The 6,797-nt window shown below is 42.5% G+C and overlaps 1 non-coding gene and 1 pseudogene across 2 annotated transcripts; both read left to right on the top strand.

The window, feature by feature from the left end:
• The first annotated feature begins 219 nt into the window (after window positions 1-219).
• LOC145850258 (protein mono-ADP-ribosyltransferase PARP9-like) lies at window positions 220-4,778 on the top strand (annotated as a pseudogene). The gene is made up of 4 exons (XR_014391801.1): window positions 220-1,061; window positions 2,727-2,991; window positions 3,147-3,303; window positions 3,624-4,778. The product of XR_014391801.1 is annotated as a protein mono-ADP-ribosyltransferase PARP9-like (transcript).
• Window positions 1,094-2,320, top strand: LOC106600662 (uncharacterized). Its single transcript, XR_014391919.1, has 3 exons — window positions 1,094-1,483; window positions 1,590-1,808; window positions 1,897-2,320. It is a non-coding gene; the product is annotated as an uncharacterized LOC106600662 (transcript).
• Window positions 4,779-6,797: the final 2,019 nt, after the last annotated feature.

Here is a 6,797-nt window from a genome sequence, read left to right as displayed (position 1 = left end):
GCATAATTTTCTTTAGGAATGTACTGAAGTAAAATATTTTGAAAATAGTAAAGTAACATACAGATACCAACCAAACCTACATAAATAGTACTTAAAAGTATTTCTACTTAAGGATTTTACACCACTGCTCATTGCACTGATGTACTGTACTGTAATGTATACCTAATTGTTACGTCATGTAACATTATCTTACACTCAAACGTTCTCCTCATTCCTCAGATCAACATTGGATTCCCTGTGCTGTGTGAGTCATGGCCAAGATAGAGAAGATCCTTCTGGAGGAGGAGTTGGTGAGCATCCTGGGCCAATGTGGACCAGCTCTGACTAATGTTCTACATAGCAAGTTTGGATGCACTGCCGTGCTCCATGGTGTGGGTATCGGTGCAGGGAAATTCAAGAAGCCAGGTGAGGAAAGGTTTTCTACCCAGCTGTCCAAGGGCCTCAAAGTATCGGTATGAAAATATGACCTCACCACTCATAAAGTAGATGCTGTGGTCAACGCAGCCAATGTGAACCTCAGTCATGGGGGAGTACAGAAAGCTTTACGGAAAGTTGTTACCGGGAAATGCCATTGTTGCCAAACCTGGACGCTTACCATGCAAGAAGATCATTCATGCTTTGGGTCCATGCCTTCCATACAAACCAATGCAATATCAAGTTGCTGATGCCATGCCAGAACTCTCAAAGACTGTTAAAAGCATTCTAAAGATGGTAGAGCAAGAGAAGCTGCAGTCTGTCGCCATTCCGGCCATAATTTCTGGCCTGTTCAACTTTCCCTTGCCTATCTGTGCAGAAGTCATTGTTCAAACCCTGAAAATGTACCATGATCAATATTACTCCGGAGCTCCTTTAGAGGTTCGCCTGGTCAATCACGATGAACTAACAGTCAGGGAGATGGAGAGAGCATGCAGTCAGATTCTGGGGTTCTCCTTGTTCACACAGTCAAGCAGCAGTGGCTCAGAGACAGGCACCATACAGACAAGATGTTACAAACTACGGGAAAGGCTCCACCAAACCCTTAACACCCACGGTTCAGCTTGGGAATGTCATTCTGACCATTAAAAAGGGGCACATTGAAGAAGAGAAGGTAAGACATTCAAAATGATGTCCTCTCCTGAAATAAATGTATGACGACACAAAATGTTTAACTTCTAAGAATTCTATACAGTAATGTTTATTCATAAAATTATTAAATGTGTCAGCTGCTGTGAAGAGAGGGCGCTATTACTAATTTACTCATTATTTCACTATACAGGTCGACGTCATTGTGAATACAACACAACAAGATCTCAAGTTAGCCATCGGGGAAATCTCAAAAGCTATATCACAGAAGGCAGGCAGCGAAATGCAAAAGGAAATAGTAAAAGCACATTATTCACATGTTTTAAATGGAGATATTATTGAAACCAAAGGATGTAAACTAAACTGCTCCTCTGTGTACCACACTGTGTGTGCACAAAGAAATGAATATTCAGCTGATAAGGTACGATAAAGTTTATGAAGGCATATTTCTTTTTTTTTGTTGCTGAGAGACATCTACAAGAGTCGGATAACTACTGAACTGCTCTCTCCCATTTTGTGTTTTCCAGATCCTCTACAATTTGGTGTTAGGATGTTTAAGAATGGCAGCGACAAGTGGATGAAGGTCAATCTCTTTCCCTGCTATTGGTACAGGGCAGCTAGGATTCCATAAACAGGAGGTTGCCAAGATCATGACCGGTGCTGTGGTGGCGGCTGCCCAGAACCTCCAAGAGATGAGGATGGATATCTATGTTGTCGTTTATCCATCTGACAAGGACACATTTCAGGTGATGTAACAGTAACAAACTACAAAAGTTCTGCTCTTTGCAATCACTAACATTATGCTACAATTCATGATTCTGCTCTTTTCCACAGGCTTTTAAAGATCAACTAAAATCTCACCAAGACGCAATGAAATATCCTAGCTCCTTGTCACGACTTCTCCCGAAGTCGGTCCCTCTCCTTGTTCGGGCGGCATTTGGTGGTCGACGTCACCGGTCTTCTAGCCATCGCCACTCCACCTTTCATTTTCCATTTGTTTTGTCTTGTTTTCCCACACACCTGGTTCACATTCCCTCATTGGACTAAATGTATATTACCCTCTGTTTCCCCATGTCTGTGTGTGGAATTGTTCTTTGTGTGGGGTGTTACGCTACAGGCTGGCTTGCGCTAGGTTTGTTTCAAACCTAGGTTTGTTTATTTTGTTTAGTCCGGTTCATGTTACTGTGGTTGTGCTTTGTGCTGCCTCGCCTGTGCCTTTGGGCCAGGGTGTATATTAAAGTTCTCCTGTTATCACCCATCTCTGCTCTCCTGCGCCTGACTTCCCGGCAACCAGTCACTCACCCCGTTACACTCCTCCAACAGTGCCTCCTCTCATGGTGAGCCCCCAGTCAAAAGAAGTAGGCTAAGTGGTTGATACAACACATTATACAGTATGGTACAATGTTCTATCATGTGATACAACATTATATTGATACAACATACAGTATATTTTTTATCTACAGTTACTAAACCAGCTCATGCAGCATTTTCGATTTTGAACAGACTTATGCTTTCATGTCTCGTCTGCAAGGATTTGGCCATGCAACTGATCAGTATGAGTCTCCAAGGGGAGGCGCAACACCACATATCGAGCTCAGCAGTGCCCACAGTGACACGTTGAGGGAGGCCACATTTTGGCTCACTTTTATAATGTCCTCTGATAGCTTCACCATTCACAACAATTTCATCCAGTGCTTTGGCCAGACAGAGTTTGATGAGTTGCTGTCCTTTCAGACCAAGTGGAAGGTTTCCATCGAGGAGAACTTAAAAGATGGCTGTGCCAGCATCACCATCCAGGGGGCTTCTAGAGGTGTCAGGGCTGCTGTGTTAGAGGTGGAAGCCATGTGCTGCAAAGTCCAAGAGGATTTTACAAAAGAACTGGAGAATTTGATGGGCCTGAAATCTCCCACCAGTTCCCCAAGGAAGCCTGTAGACGATAACAGCTTGGAACATAGAGAAATACAACGCCATTTTTCTGGGTTTCTAATTGTCAGGGTGAGTGTCAACACAAGAAACAACAGATTTAACATAAAAATATATAATCTTTGATAACTGATTTAAGTATGGTTATGGCTGTAACACAGGTTGAGAAGGTGGAGAATCATACTCTGAGGCAGCTCTTTGACCTTAAGAAGTTGCAGGTGTCTACCTCTCCTCACCGGATGTACCATTGCCTGCCAGCGCAATTCTGTGACCTGCTCAGCAGAGTGGGTTTCCAGAAGGAGTTCGCACCACCTGACGGTAAGGCAGAAGCCAGAAAAATACATTGAATAACATTCTATTAGTTCTAATGACATTCATTCTATGAATTGGAATTAATTATATTTATTCACCACTCTGTAGACACTAAAGAATAGCTCCAAGATAGTTGTCAAGTAATAATTACTTCAGAAATCATAATATGCAGGTTTTAAACTTTCAACTTGGCCTTTTGAGTCAAAGCACATACCTATCCCTGATGTGTAAAAGATACATAGCACAACCGTTACAAAATGGTTTTGTATTGTAATGAAGTCCATTTTCTCTTACATGTTGTAATAAAGTGTTACTTTCATCTATAGAACAAAAGCTTGGAAAGGGGATCTACTTCAGTAGCAGTGTGTCTGGAGCAGAGAAGCTGTGGCTGACGAGCTTCCCTGATGAAGAGTACCTGTACTTCGTTGAGGCAAAGGTGCTGACTGGGAATTCAACAGCTGGCTCTCCAGATCTTATTGTGCCACCTCCCTTTGGCAGAGACCCTCTCACCCTGTATGACAGCATTGAAGAAGGTCTAGCCACCTTTGTCATTTTCAATGGTCACCAGGCCCTACCTAACTATCTGATCACCTGCAAAAAGCATTCATCATCATTTATGTCGCTAGAACCCTTAAGTGGTTGGGTCGATAATCTGAAATAATTGTCTCATGAAATCATTTTGTTTTAAAAGATCTTTATTTTCTTCAGTGATTGTCTATTCTATTAATATATGCAGGAAAACTGGATTTGATCCACCAATTTATGAAATTCAGAAATATTTGCATCACATGTATATTGTTTATTAATTCATCATGGTTTAGTAAAACATTTTGGCTTCGGTATCAGCGCTATGGTTTCAGTTTATAACCAACAAAATGTTATTGCAGTTTGAATTCGTAATTTTCTAATGAATGCATTGTAAATATGTTATAACTTCTTATGTTATGTCTTTGGCACAAGGTAATTTGCTTTTATTACACTGGACTATATATACAAAAGTATGTGGATACCCTTCAATTTAGTGGATTCGGCTATTTCAGCCATACCATTTGCTGACAGGTGTATAAAATGGAGAATTTGGTACATTTGTACAAATTTACCTAGGTAGATAGGCAGACAGTATCTAGCTACAGCCATCTCTGTCAGGCATGCTTAGGTAAATATTTTTTATAGTATAACCAGGGTATAAGTTTGAGATTTAGCAAATTGTATTATTGTTTCTTGTCACTGCTAGTAAACTTAGCTAGCTAGCTGGATAACCAATAATTGTTATCTGCATCTGTTTGAAATCCTATCTTGCGTCATGCCTATAATGTTGTGAGATTGAAGTACATCCACGGTCCTAATCACAACCAATGTCAACCCTCGTCAATTATGTTCCATAGCTGGCTACTAAAATTATTTACAGTTGCTGATGTTGCACATGTTTGCTAAACAGTTGCTGAAAAGTCAGAAGCTACTCTTCCTGGGGTCCAGCAACATTAAGGCAGTTATATACAATTTAAAATATTACATGAAATTACAATTCATAACACTTCATAACACATTAAGTGTGTTCCCTCAGGCCACTACTCTACTACCACATATCCACAATACAAAATTAATGTGTGTGTAGAGTGCGTGTCTTATCATGGGTATGTGTGTGTGTCTCTTCACAGTCCTCGCTGTTCCATAAATTGTATTTTTATCCGTTTTTCTATCTGATTCTACTACTTGCATCAGTTACCTGATGTGGAATAGAGTTCTATGTAACCATGGCTCTACATTGTACTGTGCGTCTCCCATAGTCTGTTCTTGACTTGGGGATTGTGAAGAGACCTCTGGTGGCATGTCTTGTGGAGTATGCATGTGTGTCCGTGCTGTGTGCTAGTACACTGCTCAAAAAAATAAAGGGAACACTTAAAGAACACAATGTAACTCCAAGACAATCACACTTCTGTGAAATCAAACTGTCCACTTAGGAAGCAACACTGATTGACAATAAATTTCACATGCTGTTGTGCAAATGGAATAGACAGCAGGTGGAAATTATAGGCAATTAGCAAGACACCCCCAATAAAGGAGTGGTTCTGCAGGTGGTGACCACAGACCACTTCTCAGTTCCTATGCTTCCTGGCTGATGTTTTGGTCACTTTTGAATGCTGGCGGTGCTTTCACTCTAGTGGTAGCATGAGACGGAGTCTACAACCCACACAAGTGGCTCAGGTAGTGCAGCTCATCCAGGATGGCACATCAATGCGAGCTGTGGCAAGAAGGTTTGCTGTGTCTGTCAGCGTAGTGTCCAGAGCATAGAGGCGCTACCAGGAGACAGGCCAGTACATCAGGAGACTTGGAGGAGGCCGTAGGAGGGCAACAACCCAGCAGCAGGACCGCTACCTCCGCCTTTGTGCAAGGAGAAGCAGGAGGAGCACTGCCAGACCCCTGCAAAATGACCTCCAGCAGGCCACAAATGTGCATGTGTCTGCTCAAACGGTCAGAAACAGACTCCATGAGGGCCCGACGTCCACAGGTGGGGGTTGTGCTTACAGCCCAACACCGTGTAGGACGTTTGGCATTTGCAAGAGAACACCAAGATTGGCAAATTCGCCACTGGCGCCCTGTGCTCTTCACAGATGAAAGCAGGTTCACACTGAGCACATGTGACAGACGTGACAGAGTCTGGAGACGCCGTGGAGAACGTTCTGCTGCCTGCAACATCCTCCAGCATGACCGGTTTGGCGGTGGGTCAGTCATGGTGTGGGGTGGCATTTCTTTGGGGGGCCGCACAGCCCTCCATGTGCTCGCTAGAGGTAGCCTGACTGCCATTAGGTACCGAGATGAGATCCTCAGACCCCTTGTGAGACCATATGCTGGTGCGGTTGGCCCTGGGTTCCTCCTAATGCAAGACAATGCTAGACCTCATGTGGCTGGAGTGTGTCAGCAGTTCCTGCAAGAGGAAGGCATTGATGCTATGGACTGGCCCGCCCGTTCCCCAGACCTGAATCCAATTGAGCCCATCTGGGACATCATGTCTCGCTCCATCCACCAACGCCACGTTGCACCACAAACTGGCTTACCTGGTTGAATAAAGGTGAAATAAAATGTTTTAAATATACTGTATGTGGGAATGTCTTATGTCCGTCCTACATGTAGTGTTGGTACATGGAATATTCCTCAACTGCATATATCATTAATTACTACTGCAAATAGATGTATTATGTTCAACAACTGACATTTTCAGATATTATTTTGACAAACACACTTTGGTGCTTACAATTCATTCTCTTTTGTCATAGATTTGGTGGGCACTGTCATCTGTCATCTGTGATCTTTGTGATATGATTTTACTCACAAAAGACGTAGGAATTTATTTTCCCAGTTAGAAATAGTAGGCCATGCATCAAATAACTATTTTCATCAGAAAAACGAACACTTAAATGCAATATTGCATTGTGTAAGTTGTCTGCAGGTGGCTTGTTGTGAATGCACTCAAATATCAAGTCATTATCAGGTTATGTTAA

The sequence above is a fragment of the Salmo salar genome, chromosome 03 (assembly GCF_965601325.2).
Source record: "Salmo salar chromosome 03, fSalSal1, whole genome shotgun sequence".
Classification (NCBI taxonomy): Eukaryota; Metazoa; Chordata; class Actinopteri; order Salmoniformes; family Salmonidae; genus Salmo; species Salmo salar.
This window is presented reverse-complemented; position numbering and strand designations above follow the sequence as displayed.